General features: G+C 43.5%; 1 long non-coding RNA gene across 1 annotated transcript; it reads right to left on the bottom strand.

Moving 5' to 3' along the window:
- Positions 1-488: 488 nt before the first annotated feature.
- LOC309354534 lies at positions 489-13,582 on the bottom strand. Its single transcript, XR_014162344.1, has 2 exons — positions 13,443-13,582; positions 489-1,891 (listed from the first exon to the last, which is right to left on the bottom strand). It is a non-coding gene; the product is annotated as an uncharacterized lncRNA (long non-coding RNA).
- Positions 13,583-15,286: the final 1,704 nt, after the last annotated feature.

Below are 15,286 nucleotides of genomic sequence, written 5' to 3'. Positions count from 1 at the left end.
CTGAGATGACCGGCAGAATCCGAGACCTGGGGGAGGAGACGGTAGAAGAGGATTGGGAAAAATTTAAGATTTATTTGCAAAAATATTGTAAGTTGTATGAATGCTAAGCAGGATGCTTGATTATAAACAATTTGGCACCATTAAAATAGATGAAGTGAAGCAGGAAGATAAGTCAAAATGTAAGGAAAAACAATTTTATTTTTTTTGGATAACTATTTGGCTAAACTTAATTTGTTATGGAGTATAACCAAGGTTTCTAAAATTTGAGATATAACATTGAAAACTGGACAGTAAGGATGGAAGTAAGGTGATAATTTGTTGGATTAATTTTTAAAGTGGAAGGTAGGGGCGGGAGACGTGAGGAGGTCCTAAGAAGATAAGAAAATATCTTATGTTATGTTATAACTTTGTTTGTTTGTTATATTGTAACCTAAAAATTTCAATAAATATTTTAAAAAAAAACAAGTGTGAAAAGCGCACAGAACACATTTTTAAACCATTAATTATTCATTTTATTTGATTTGTATAACACTGGGAGAGATTCCAGAGTTCAGCAGGTACAAATTAAGATGAAGACACAAATTTGGCAAAGGGATTCATAGGCACCAGGAAATAGTAGCTTCTCTGAAAGGCATTCAGCTTGGGTCACCTGCATCATGCACAATCTAGGATATGCTTTTCTAACTGTAGCCTAGCAGGATGTGTATGTCCCTATGAGAGTATATAATATGTCTAGTGCTGTAATCATTAACCTCACTTCGTCTTTAGCTTATGCATGTTTATACCCTACTCAGCTAACTCCCCCTTATGAGAGCTCTAGATTGTCTAAATATTAGCCCATAGTAATCAATTAAATGTTATAATAGAGAGGAAGCCTTTGAAGATGCCTTTTGGCCTAACACTTTTCTTTTCACTTATTGGAAGGTGGCAAAGGAATATCTGTAGGTGGAGTAGAATCACTCGTAAATTTCATATCACGGCAGAACAAAACCATTTCCTTGCCCAAACCCGATCTCAGTGGCTTCATTCCAGTCTTCCTGCTCTGTGTTGACACTCTTCCCACCATACTCAGCAGTGAGAGAGAACTGGTACTTGGCAATTGCCTCGGTGAGCCCACCTGACTGATATGAGCCAGTCATGGAAATCTTCCAGTTGTGCTCCACACTGCTCATCTTCTGCTTGTTGTATCCCACTTTCTTAGTGATCTTCTTATTCCATACAATGGGAGTGTTGGAGTCATTGGAGATGGTCTTGATAGCTTCCCACTTACCATAAGCTGGGCCTCGGCTAACACCCATTCCTCCAGGGAGTATGTTCACAACATCCCTATGGAAGGAGTATGTAACAGCATCCAAACTTTTGTGGAAGTCGGTTCATCTATAGTACTGGACCCCCCATTCATCATGGGGTTTTACAAAGTAATAGTAATCCTTGATGCCCCAGTAATAGAAACCATCCTTGCAAGCTGGGTGAAGTGTGTATTCAACTGCATCTGTATCTTCATGCATATTACTGACCCGACGGTAAACACCTCTTTTCTGGAAAATGATATAGAAGGATCCAAAGGATGAGAGGTAATGGTCTCCTCCACGGCAGTTGGGATGGAGGCTGTATACTATAGCATCCAAGTCTTTATTCGTGTTGCTGACACGGCGATAGTTGTCTCCTTTGATGATGTAGAATAGGTCATCCTCATGGGCTAAGTAGTGATCTCCTCCCGTGCAGGAACTGTGCAGGCTAAACACTTCAAGGTCTTTGCCCTCATTGAAATTGGTGGACCTCATGTAGCAGCCCAGGTCTGAGCGGACAATGTAGTAATATTCATCTACTCCACAGAAATCAACCCCTGGGGCTTTGTTCTTAGGGACTATCTCTGGCATGGTGCTTGATTCTAGGAAAAGAAAGCAATGTATTCAGTAAGATTTCACAAATTGATCATTCATTTACTCTTTGTAATTACTTTATTATTATATTATTTTTAATAATGAAAGATTTAACAGAATTTGCTGACCTCTTGGAAAACAGTCTCAGTGCTTTAACACAATATACCTGCCAGTGCCAAATATAATGCCAAAGGTTAATGATTACTAATTAATTGTGAGGTGCTTTGAAAGACGAACCAAACATCTTCTGCTTGTCAAGCATATTTCTCTATCTACCGTATTTATCTTTCCATTTGATAGGAGACCCACACACCCCTTCCAAGGAATATAAATTGTATTTGACAGGCTGATAGGTTTTAAAAGCAGTTTGCCTTGTGATTTTAGGGAATGGCTGTTTGGGAAATGAAAGATCTAGATTTTGCAGAAAATCTTGTTTGAAGGCTCAGTGTGGCTAAAACACCTATATCCATCACTGCTGTGCTTGCTCACAAAAAGAAGCTCTTTGCACCTCTCCCTTGTTCAGAACCTATTAAAGAGTGGGCCTTCAATACTGAAGCCCCATTAAATGGAGAGGCTGATCACTTTTAAAAGCAGTTTACCTTGTGATTTTAGGGAATGGCTGTTTGAAGGCTCAGTTCCGGCCGCGGACAGCGAGGAAGCGCAGAGAGCCCGGTCTCGGCTTTCTGAGCGTTGTAGAGGTCTGGGGAAACGCGCGAAGGCTCAGCGCCCCCCGAAAACCCCAAGGGGGGGACCCTTGGAGGATAAGGTCTCGGCAGCGTGGGAGCGGCTGCTTCGTTTCCTCCGGACCGTAAGGACGTGAGGGCGAAGGAACCGCGAGCGCAAACGAGGAGACACCGACTCTACAGCGCGATGCCTCGAGCTTCTGCTGGGGACGCGACGAACTCCCTTAAAGAGTGAATGGAAACCCCAGCGTTTAGTGGCTTTGTTTGACGCCGGAAACAGTGCCACTTTAACGAGAATTTTGATTTAAAGCTGTGGGCTACCTGGTTGTTTAAGGATTATATGACGGAGTCCACTCAGTGGAGGAGTTAAGATGGCGCAGACGCGAAGCCGTAAGAGTGAGGAAGTTCATCGTAACTAATCTGTCTGAGTGAGTAGGACTGAATTTGAACTGGGGGAGACTTTAAGGACTTTATTTTAGCCATAATTAACAAGAAGGTTATTAGTAGGGATTTTTTCTATCACTGTTACTACTGCCATTACCGTTTAATCAGGCTTTAGCGGACTTTAATAAGGTTAAGGCGGACTCTGCCTGCAGGATTTTAGATGCCCACGCTTGCGTGCTTGCGTTACCTAACCCATTTATCGGGACTTTTACTCATCCTTCCTGGGACGTTTTGAGGTGTATGCAGCTCCCCCTCTACATACCTGCCTGGGATCACTGGAGTGGACTAACTGGAGTGGGTGAACAGCAAAAAGAGGAGGAGATTGGCGCGGAGACCCCATGCTACAAGTACCTGAAAGACCATAAGGATTTTAAGGACTTAAAGGACCCTAAGGCCAGATTTAGGACGAAGGGACATAGTGGGGGTGACACGCCTTTATGACCTTCTGAGGGTGAACTTCTGGGCCAGTTTTTGATCTATTGAACGGAGTCAATCAACGAGGCCACCGAAGAGTTTATTGGGTCATCGGACCCGGAATAAATTGATTCGATCTATAGAGGATATTAGCCAGTCCCACCACCGCACTGCAAGCGGGGCCCAGGATAAAGTTTATTGGTGCCCCTCCTCCGGGTTTTCTTTTGGGGCTTATCTGGGGGCTACTATCTCCCGATATACTCCTTTGTGTTTCTTTTTTTTTAAGATTTGGGGTCTAGGGAAGGGGGGGGAAATTTGTGATATTTGTGGGTTTGCGGAAGAAGAGAGTTAATAAGGATGTGGAAGGATGGGAAAGAAGTGAAAAGAGGGGGTGGTACCCCTGGGGATAGGAAATCATCTCGCCAGGAAGAAATTAAAGACCTAGATAATTTATGGGCAAGAATAAAGGAGGAATTTAAGCAAAATGAGTTATATATGGAAAACAAATTGGGAGAAGTACAGGAGATGATTGATAAGAGGATTGAGGGTGCAGTTGGAGAACTTACAACTAAGATCCAAGAGTTATCTGCTAAGTCCAAAATAATTGAGGAATCTAATAAAAAACTGCAGAAAGCGATGAGAGAACAGAAAAAGGAATCAGTTAGAATGAAAGAGGAGTTAAGAGAAATAAATATATCACAAGATAAGATCTGGGATAATCTGGCCATGGCAGAAATGCGACAAAAACAGCTTCACCTCAAATTTAGGGGGGTAGCTGAGGAAAAAAATGAAGATATTAAAGGGAAAATGATTAATGAACTTTCCAGGTGGCTGAGCATAAAAGAGGAAGAGGTGGCCATGACAGTGGAGAATATATTTAGATTGACAAAACCCCCACATCTAAAAGTAAATAGATTTTTGGGGGATTGTTTAGTGATTCTTAACTCTTTGGAGATGAGAAATTTGATTTTAAGGACGAGCTACCACAATAAATTAAGAATTGACGGCAGGCCTATTGTTATTTACAAAGAAATACCAGTCAGGTTACTGCGCAAAAGAGAAGGGTATAAACATTTGGTGGCAGTTCTGAAGAGGAATGGCATCCAATTTAGATGGGAATTTCCAGAGGGGATTACCTTTTTCTATAAAGACAAAAAAATTAGATTGTCGGACTTGCAGGAGGTGGAGAAGTTTATGAGAAGGTATGAAAAGGATCTTGGGAAGGTAGAGACTAGAGGGAGAACTAGAGAGACGGGAGAGGAGGAAGAGAGAGAGAGAGGGCAGGAGAGAGGGTTGAGGAAAGAGGAGAAGGCGGTGGAATCAGGAGATGAAGAAGAGGAGGCCGCAGTGGGGAGAGAGGCGGCAGAAGAGGAGGAGTCCTCGGGAAGCAAAGGCGCAAGCTTATAATTTAATAGCCTGATTAGAGAGTTTTTATTTTTAAATAATAGCCGATACATTTAAACTTTTGTCTTGGAACGTGAATGGCTTGAACGAAAGGGTTAAGAGGAATAAAATTGAGAAAGCTTTGAAAAATAAGAAATATGATGTGATTTGTTTTCAGGAGACCCATATTGCTAAGAAACATAAGCATATTCTTGTGAATAAAAGACTGGGAGTAGAGTTTGTCAACTCGGAGACAAATAAGAAAAAGGGGGTGGTGATATATGTTAAAGAAAAGTGGGCCCCTGTATTGATCTGTAAAGATGATGAAGGGAGAATATTGGGAATACAACTAAACTATCGGGAAGAAAAAATCAATGTCGTAACAGTCTATGCACCGAATACAAACAGAATGGAGTTTTTTGAGAAATTAGAACGTATCCTACTGGAATTGGAAGATCACAAATTGATTCTCCTGGGTGATATGAATGGAGTTCCGGCACCAGAGATTGATAGAAGCGAAAAGAAGGGGAGGCCGGACCGAGGGAAACTCCCGAAATCCTTTAACGACATGGTTGAGAACTTAGCATTAATTGATATATGGAGGTATAAAAACCCGTATGAAAAGCAGTTCACCTATTACTCAGAGCCCCACCAGAGCTGGGGCAGAATCGATCAGATTTGGGTATCAAGTACAATTCTGTTGAGTGTAATAAAATGCGAAATTCAACCTAGGACACTTTCAGACCATTGCCCCTTAGCCTTGGAAATAAAAAATGTAGCAAAAGGACAGTACAGGTGGAGGATGAATGATTATTTATTAGAAATTGATGAGGTAATAGATAGGGCTAGAAGTACTCTGAAAGATTATTTTGATTTAAATTTAAATGGAGATACCCCTATAGATATAACCTGGGATGCGGGGAAGGCGGTCCTTAGGGGTTTCCTAATACAACAAAATAGCTATAGAAGGAAAATTAGGGAACAAAAGAAAGAACATATTATCACCCAATTAAGAGAATGTGAGAGGAAACTAACTATAAATCCAGCAGATGAAGAGAGTATTCAAGTGTCCAAAGTATTACAGTCTCAATATTCGGCCCTATTAAACCAGGAGGTAGAATGGAAAATTAAAATTATGAGGCAGAAATATTTTGAGTCAGCAAATAAAATGGGGAAGTTATTAGCGTGGCAGTTAAGAAAAAGGAATAAACAAAATGTGATTAATAAACTTACAACGGAGGATAATACGACTGAAGACGCAGCTGAGATAGAAAGAAGGTTCATCCAATTTTTTGAAAAATTGTACGAAAAAGGAGAGGAAAATAATATAGAAATAAGAAACTATTTGGACAGAAGTGGGGGGAAATACCTAACAGAAGACGATAATCTGCAACTCAATAAAGAAATCACCATAGAGGAGGTGAAGGAGGCCATTAACAGGATGAAACCTGGCAAGGCGCCTGGGCCGGATGGTTTGTCATCAAAGTATTATAAAACGCTAGGGGAGTATCTAGCCCCGGTGCTTACAGATGTTATTAATAACATCCTTCAAGGAGGAAGGGCTCCCGACTCCTGGAGGGAGGCATTTATTACTTTAATACCAAAAACGGAAAAAGATAAAACAGACATAAGAAACTTTAGGCCAATCTCGCTACTCAATAGCGATTATAAGATCTTTGCGGACATCATGGCTAATAGATTAAAGAAACATTTAAAGAAATATATTCATAAAGATCAAGCCGGATTTTTACCAAACAGGCAGCAGAAAGATAATGTCCGTCACATTTTGAATATCATTGAATATTTAGATATGAGGACAGACATCCCGGCAGCCCTGATGTTTATAGACGCCGAGAAGGCCTTCGATAATGTTTCGTGGGAGTTTTTATTACAATGTATGAAAACAGCAGGAATAGAAGGATCCTACTTGGATGGCATTAAGACTATATACTCTGAACAACGGGCCAGGTTGATTATTAACAATAACTTATCTAAATCCTTCCCGATCATGAAGGGGACAAGACAGGGCTGTCCCTTGTCACCCCTGCTATTCATTATGGTTTTGGAGGTTATAACAAATAAACTGAGGGAAACGGCAAACGTAAGTGGGATAAAAATAGGACAAAAGGAATTTAAATTAAAGGCGTACGCCGATGACCTGGTCCTGTCGTTGGAGAACCCCTTGGAGAGCGCTAGCTGTGCAATAAATTTGTTAGAGGATTTTGGTAAGTTATCAGGATTTAAACTTAATAAGAAAAAAACTAAAATCTTAGTAAAAAATTTGGATCCACAGGCAAAAATTACCTTAGAGCAAAGGACTGGAATACAGGTTGTGAATAAGATAAAATATTTGGGAATTTGGCTATCACCGAAAAATATAAACCTAATGGAAGATAATTACAATAAGACATGGCAGGGAATTAAGAAGGATTTAGATACCTGGCATAGATTAAAACTATCTTGGACAGGAAGGATGGCTGTGATAAAGATGTGTGTCCTCCCGAAGTTACTGTTTTTATTTCAGAATATCCCAATAATTAAAGGCACCACTTGTTTCAGGAACTGGCAAAAAATCTTGGCTAAGTTTATATGGCAGGGAAAAAGAGCCAGAGTGAAGTTCAAATACCTTACAGACTCGAGAGATAGGGGAGGCTTTGCCGTTCCGAATATAAAGCTTTATTATGAGGCCGCCTGCCTCTGTTGGATAAAAGAATGGGCCATCTTAAAGAACACAGACATGTTGGATTTAGAGGGCTTCGATATAAGATTCGGTTGGCACGCCTATTTGTGGCAGGAGAAAGGGAAGGTGCACCGGGGTTTTTCTAATCACATTATCAGAGGTACATTACTTGAAGTTTGGAATAGATATAAGCAGATGATTGAAAAGGGTACACCTTGGTGGCTCTCCCCGATTGATATTGTTAAAATTAAAAAATTGAATATGACAGGTGAAAGGTGGACATATGAAGACTTATTAGTTAAAATGGAAGATGAGTGGAAAATTAGGCCCTACGAGGAGCTGAAGGATAAAATTAAGGAGTGGTTACACTTTCACCAAATCAATGCGCTGTGGAGAGATCATAAAAAATCAGGGATGAGCGATAAAAAATCAAAGTACCAAGTGGAAATTCTGGAAAGCAATAACAAACTCCTCTCTAAAATGTACAAACAGCTACTGGAGTGGGACACCAAGGGGGATGTGGTGAAGGATGCGATGGTAAAATGGGATAAGGATCTTGGGCATAAGGTGGATTATACTAAATGGCAAACATTGTGGAAAAAGGGCGTGAGGTTCACGGCTTGTGTAACCCTCCGAGAAAACTTAGAAAAAATGATACATCGTTGGTATTTGACCCCGGCTAAGTTAGGCAAGATGTATAGGAATGTTGATAATCATTGTTGGAGATGTAAGGATAAGGTGGGAACCTTTTTCCACATCTGGTGGTCTTGTGATGTGATTAAAGGATTCTGGGGACAAATTTATGAGGAGTTGAAAAAGATTTTGAAATATAATTTCCCCAAAGCCCCTGAGGTGTTCTTGTTGGGTATGATAGAGGATGAAATAAATCACGTAGACCAAACCTTCTTTCAATATGCCACCACAGCGGCGAGGATTTTAATTACACAGAAGTGGAAATCCCCCGAAATACCCTCGGTTGGAGATTGGCAAGTGAAACTGTCCCAGTATATAGAATTAGCAAATTTAACACAAAGAATTAGGCACCATAAAATGGCTAAATTAAAAAATGATTGGAATAAATTTCTAAACTATATTAAGAGTAACTTGGGAATTAACATTATTACAGTAGATAATGGTTAATACTTACGGCATTATGAATAATTTTATAACAACTGCAGAAACTATACATGATTATGTAACCCTAAGCTGAGTGGGTTGGAGGTTTTACCATTATGTAGATTATACTTTTTTATATTTTGTGTGTTTCACACAATATACTTTATATTTTGTATGTCAGATATTTCGATACTTTGTATCTATAAGTGTGTATCTATTTTGTGGTTTATTTCTTTTTTGAATGTTGTCTTTTTCTAGAAAAAGTTGTGCTCAATAAAGTTTTTTGGGAAAAAATAAAATAAATAAAAATAAATGGAGAGGCTGAGCCAGTTGATTTTGAGGGGATATTTTCCAAGACCTTTTGTGGGCACCATACGAGGGCACCCAGGCACTCATGAGTGCCATGCTGGTAACTGCTGTTCTAATTAATTTCCTATCTCAGCTGTGATGGGAAGAGACTGCCTAACAGCTCAGAATATCTTGGAAAGAGGAGCAAAATTCAGATCTGAAGCTGCTTCTCTCATTGTGTGCATAAACTGACACCACCCTTTCACCCATACAGCACCGGAAGGGGCAGATAAACTTACTTGCCTACCTTCAACCTCAGTACAGCAACTACAGCAATAGTATTATAGTGCCAAACTGTTGAGCTTCAGAGCTAGGAGAGGATGGAAGGACACATCTATGGGGGCTGTGGGGGAAGAGAAGAGATTCCCCTATTCTTTATTCCTCCTCGTATTTTCTTGTGGCGTCTGATTTGTTCCTTCTAACACCAACGTGTCCAGGAGGTGCAGATTGTTAAGACTAGCTGAGCATCCCTGCTTGGGATTGCCATGTTGGGTTGAAATAACGACAGACGAGCGGATATTGAATATTACAGCATTGCCACATATGTGCTTGTTGCTGATTGGTTAACACAAATACAATGCAAGGGTTGCATATAAGCATTAATCACCAATAGATTAATGGTTGGGAAAGGGAACACAGAATTGGACAGGCGTGAAAACCTCCATATTAAACTGTTACAGTACTAGTGATTGATATAAGAAAAGTAGATGTGGTCAACCATGCATTAAGAACAGGTCAGGGTATGGTGTTTCATGAACTCAATGTGAACTGAACATTCTAGGGTGGGGAAGGAACGCTTCAGCTTAGAACGGTTTGCCAGAGTCATGTGCAGAAGCAAAACTTCCCATCATCGCCATGCTGTAAGATCTGCACCCCCTCCATGCAGACTGAAGGTTTAAATATGTGTATAAATCCTATTTCTTAAAGCTACGACAGTCTCTACCATGTCTTCAATTCTCCAAAGGAGCACTGGGTGAGTCCCTGGAACACCTTGGGATCTTGCTACAGCTCAGCAGAGGAAAGTGTTCGTGAATATGCATGAATGTCATTTTCAATTCAAACTCAGCTGCTGGAATACGTGGTTTGTTTTAGTAGAATGGTTGTTGTATTATTAAAAGGAACTTCATTTAACTTGTACTGTTATTGCTTAAATAAGAACCTTAGAGTGAGGTACAGATCCTGTGTTCTTGGGTCTCTTCCTCACTCTGCACAAGAAGGGCTGGGAGTCTGATCAGCCACTAAACTCCACCTTTTCGGTGTTTTTGATTCAGGAATATAAAAATAGGGGCATAATAGAAGTTTATAAGATTATGCGTGACACTAAAGAAGTGGCTATTCCTCTCTCCCTCTTCTGGTGCCATAACTCTAGAGCTCAAGAGGTCCTATTAAAATAGCCTGACAGCAGAGTCAGTGATAGGCAAAAGAACATACATTTCCACACAATGAAATACTCCCTTATGAAATAAATAATCACAAAGCATTGAGATAGCCATTGTCTCCTGGTGACTCATGCAGCCCTACTCATTGCTATTCAGAAACACTCAGTTTGTATAGGACTGCATTCTGAAAGAGATCTGGAGGTTGGGATGGATGTTCCTAATATAAGACAAACTTGATAAGCTATTTACAAAAGAAATGTTCCAGGGAGCTCTGGCATCTCTGTTGCTGAATCCTTCCTCTACCCAGAGGTCCCTTCCAGTCCCATCTGCGTTCTCAAAGATACCCATGGGCCCCTTCCAAACCCAAGATGTTGCATATCAGTTCCGAATCTGGTAGGAATGGGGAGTCTGCCTCTGTATCACATCCTGCATGGTCTCATCCTGCAAGGTGTTTCATGACATTTAGAGGAGACTGAGTTCTGGTTGCTGGAGGGACCAGAGATACCAATCCCTAAAGCCTTAGGGAAACCAGTGGCAAAGGAAGGAGAACAGACACCCAGGGCAGGGGGCGGGGCAAACAGCCTACTGGGGCATGCACGTGTGCCACAACGTACCATGTGTGCACTGCTACATACCACGCATGCGTATCATGCATGATGGCGTGATGAGATGGCATATCATGGATGGCGGCTAACAGATTGAGGTTGAATCCTGACAAGACAGAAGTACTGTTTTGGGGGGACAGGAGGCGGGCAGGTGTGGAGGATTCCCTGGTCCTGATTGGTTTAACTGTGCCCCTGAAGGATCAGGTGCGCAGCCTGGGAGTCATTTTGTTCTCACAGCTGTCCATGGAGGCACAGGTCAAATCTGTATCCAGGGCAGCTGTTTACCAGCTCCATCTGGTACGTAGGCTGAGACCCTATCTGCCTGCAGACTGTCTCGCCAGAGTGGTACATGCTCTGGTTATCTCCCGCTTGGACTACTGCAATGCGCTCTACGTGGGGCTACCTTTGAAGGTGACCCGGAAACTACAACTAATCCAGAATGCGGCAGCTAGACTGGTGACTGGGAGCGGCCGCCGAGTCCATATAACACCGGTCTTGAAAGACCTACATTGGCTCCCAGTACGTTTCCAAGCACAATTCAAAGTGTTGGTGCTGACCTTTAAAGCCCTAAACGGCCTCGGTCCAGTATATCTGAAGAAGCGTCTCCTCCCCCATCGTTCTGCCCGGACACTGAGGTCCAGCTCCGAGGGCCTTCTGGCGGTTCCCTCACTGCGAGAGGCCAAGTTACAGGGAACCAGGCAGAGGGCCTTCTCGGTAGTGGTGCCCGCCCTGTGGAACGCCCTCCCATCAGATGTCAAAGCGATAACCATCTACCTGACATTCAGAAGACATTTGAAGGCAGCCCTGTTCAGGGAAGTTTTTAATATGTGACATTTTAGTGTATCTTTCATCTTTGTTGGAAGCCGCCCAGAGTGGCTGGGGAAACCCAGCCAGATGGGCGGGGTACAAATAAGAAATTATTATTATTATTATGGCGGTGGGATCCTCTGCTCGTAGCTGCAGAATCATCAGAGGGAACATTCGCTTGCGGCTGCAGCGGTGGTAGAGGGTTAGGGTACACTGTATGGCGCTTGAGCGGCGCCACGCATGCGCCACTGGCCAGTTTGCCGATGGCACCGCTCGAGTGCTGTACGGATGGCGGAGGAGAGTGCAGCCGCGAGCAGAGGATCCTCCACATGCATCTGCGGCAGCACAATGGCGGTGTGTGCCTGGGGGTGACAGGGCGAGCCCCCTGAGGTGTGCCTTCTTGTCACACCTCCTCAGAGATGGCACCCATGGAGGGGGCCCCGCCCCCTTCCTCCGCCACTGGGGAAGGCCCTATGTCACTTCAATATCACACAGGGAATTTCATTGGCTCTCAATAATTATAAATAAGTAGTTAGACTACAGCTCCACAAAAAAGCATCCCCTGGAACCCCCTGGGATTTTGCTTCAGCTGTGCAGAGAGAGATTCTGCTTGAATATGCATTAATGCCATTTTTTGATTCACGGTTTTTTGCTAGAATTCATGGTCTGTTTTAGTAGACTGGTTGTTGGATTATTAAAAGGAACTTCATTTAACTTGTACTGTTATTGCTGAAATAAAAACCTTAGAGCTTATGATTATATCCTTTATAATTATAAAGAGGTAGTTGCGCGTCGCGGTCCCCAAGACACCCCCCCCAAAGAAAAACACAACTGACACTTAATTTTTGTTTAAGGTTTTTGGCATAATTTTGGCCACAACTTTATTCAAATACAGCAATGTGAGTGGTTGCTTAGGCATTGGTAGCACTAACTGCCCCCACACGGGGACAGCTCTGACATTCGCACCCCCCGCGAAGTCAGGAAAGGTAAGTCACCTGGGGAGAGAGACGGGACTGGGAACCATGCCTCACCTCTCCCCAGCATGCTCCCAGGGGCTTGCGTGGCCCTAGCCCCTTGCCAGGGGGTTTCGGACAAAAGCATGGGGGAGCCCCTGGGTTCCTTTAACGGTAAAACCCTTCAGCAGCAGCAGCAGCATTTTGGAGGGGCAGGCACAGCCGAATCCATACCCCTCCAGCAACCAATTCCAGACCAATGCCTAACCGCAAACCTTACAAGTTGTGACGATTTGCTACGTGGGAGGCGAAAACCAAGTGGCACACACTAATCAGCCAAATGGCAAAATTCCTATCGGGCCCCTACCCCAAAGCAGACGACCCCATGACAGGCAATAGCAATGTCAAGCAAACAGCCTAACATTAGGGAAGGGAGGGTGGGTGATCCGAAGCATGCAGCGAAAGAGGACGTCCGTTGCTGCGTGCCTTGTATTTAACAAATAGGGCTGTCAATCACTAAATGGCAACATCTAAATTTCCCCAGTAACAGCCCGCCCCTGCTTACAGGATGGCCAAACCATTTGCCTAGTAACAGTGAGGTGTCTTGTCAGCCCTGCCCGCAACCTGTGCTCTCCATGAGGGAGAACACACTTTAGACTACAGGTCCACAAAACCACTCCGTCCCTTATGCCCCAAATTCTAAAGTAGTTTCTCTCCTCTCCTGCCCAGTAAATCTCCAAGACTTACCGGTATTCGTGGTATTCAGACAGAAAGTTTTGTAGTAGGTGGCAGCTGCTTCTCTTGGTGGAGAATGAAGGAAATGTGTGAACACTTGCTGTTTAAAAAGGATAGAAGAGGCTACGGATTAAGGACAAACTACACACTGCTCCACCTCCTTTGGAACCAAATACACGCTTTATTGATTTTTTTCAGACAATGTACAGAAATAACAACCACAGGAAACACCCTCATCCCCACTTCCCTGAGTGCAGAGTTGCCAGGAACAAAAAAAATGCATCAGCAGAACTTGGAATATATGTAATTTTTCTAGTGTTGTGGAAAAAGAATCATTCCATAATATTCCCCCTTCTCCAGCTGTCATCTCTGGTTGATGCGCCAGACTGTTATGTATCTCAAACAACTTTTGGACACACAGAAAGATTGTATAAGCAATTCTTATATAAGGCTCTATGTAAATCACTCCACAGTCCCTAGAGTCTGAATAAGTGCTCGCTGGGTGCTATTTGAGGCCCCTGGTGTGCAGCAAACCCCGATCCTCACTGAGATTTGCAGGATGTGGCCCACCTTCCCGGTGCTGTGGAGCGTTGGGGGTTCCGCAAACCCCCTGATCAAACACACCTATCCGCAGCGCTGTTGGGGGCGGGGTCAGGTGAGCAGACCGCAGGTGAGCAGGCTCCACTCTGCTCCACTCCAGGGGTTGGAATATGGGGTGGAGCCTGCTCTGAGTGCGCAGTTGGCTCTGGAGCTCCACCCACCTGTCCCTCTCTTTGATCACCACCTTTATTATAGGTTAACCTTTCTCCTTTTCAGGTATGCAGGCGTTGCTACGGTCCTATGATGGTTGCTGTTAAAGGACCGGGAAGGAATTCCCCCCGCATGGCAGGTTTTATCTTCCCCATAGCAATTGTCACAACTTTAGTGGTTTTAGACCTTAGGCGGTGAAATATACTCAAGAGTCGCAAAGTGATTTCATGCTCTTTATTCAGCTCATAGTGGTGAGGAGGAATGAATGAGAGTCTCCTCAAAGTATCTGCTTTATATACATTATTTACACAATGGGCTGCACATGATTGGCTAATTCTGGAATTCTACTGTTAGCCAATCAGGTTCTATCTGGTGCATGATTGGGTGGTTCCTGCCAACCAATCATACTGCTGCATTGTTCTAAGACCAATCAGACTGCTGCATTCTGAATCCTATTGTTCTAGGACCAATCAGACTGCTGCCTTTTGGATCCTATTGTTCTAGGACCAATCAGACTGCTGCAGTTTGGATCCTATTCAATTCAGTACATAACACCCCTCCCCTCTAAGTTCCAGTCCTGCCTGGGAGGTCGCATTCATAGTCCTCAAGGTATGCCGGCGGCCTACGTGTGTGTTGCGGCCTGGGGTGTTCCCTGGTCCGGGGTTCAGGTTCTGGCTCGTGTTCCAAGGATGCTGGCTGTGATGGGGCTGTTTGGTCTGGTGCAACCTGCTCGCTCAGTCGTAGTTCTGGTTCCAGTGTCCTTTCGGCCTCACGGGCCCTCTCTGTAGGGCGGTGAATCAGGGCATACTGGTAGCTGGCAAGGAAAATTGACCACCTGAGGACGCGAGGAGACAGCACTTGGGGGGTCTGCTTTTCGGGGGCAAACAAGCCAAGCAACGGCTTGTGGTCAGTCACCATGGTGAAGGGCCGCCCGTACAAGAAATCATGGAATTTTTTTACTCCCTTCACGATTGCCAGACCCTCCTTGTCGATTTGCGAGTAGTTCCGCTCGGTTTCGTTGAGTGTCTGGGAAAAGTATGCCACCGATACCTCTCTTCCATCCGGGAGTTGGTGTCCCAGGACAGCGCCAATGCCATAGTGTGAGG

Source organism: Podarcis melisellensis (assembly GCF_964234715.1).
Source record: "Podarcis melisellensis genome assembly, chromosome: 13".
Lineage (NCBI taxonomy): Eukaryota > Metazoa > Chordata > Lepidosauria > Squamata > Lacertidae > Podarcis > Podarcis melisellensis.
This window is presented reverse-complemented; position numbering and strand designations above follow the sequence as displayed.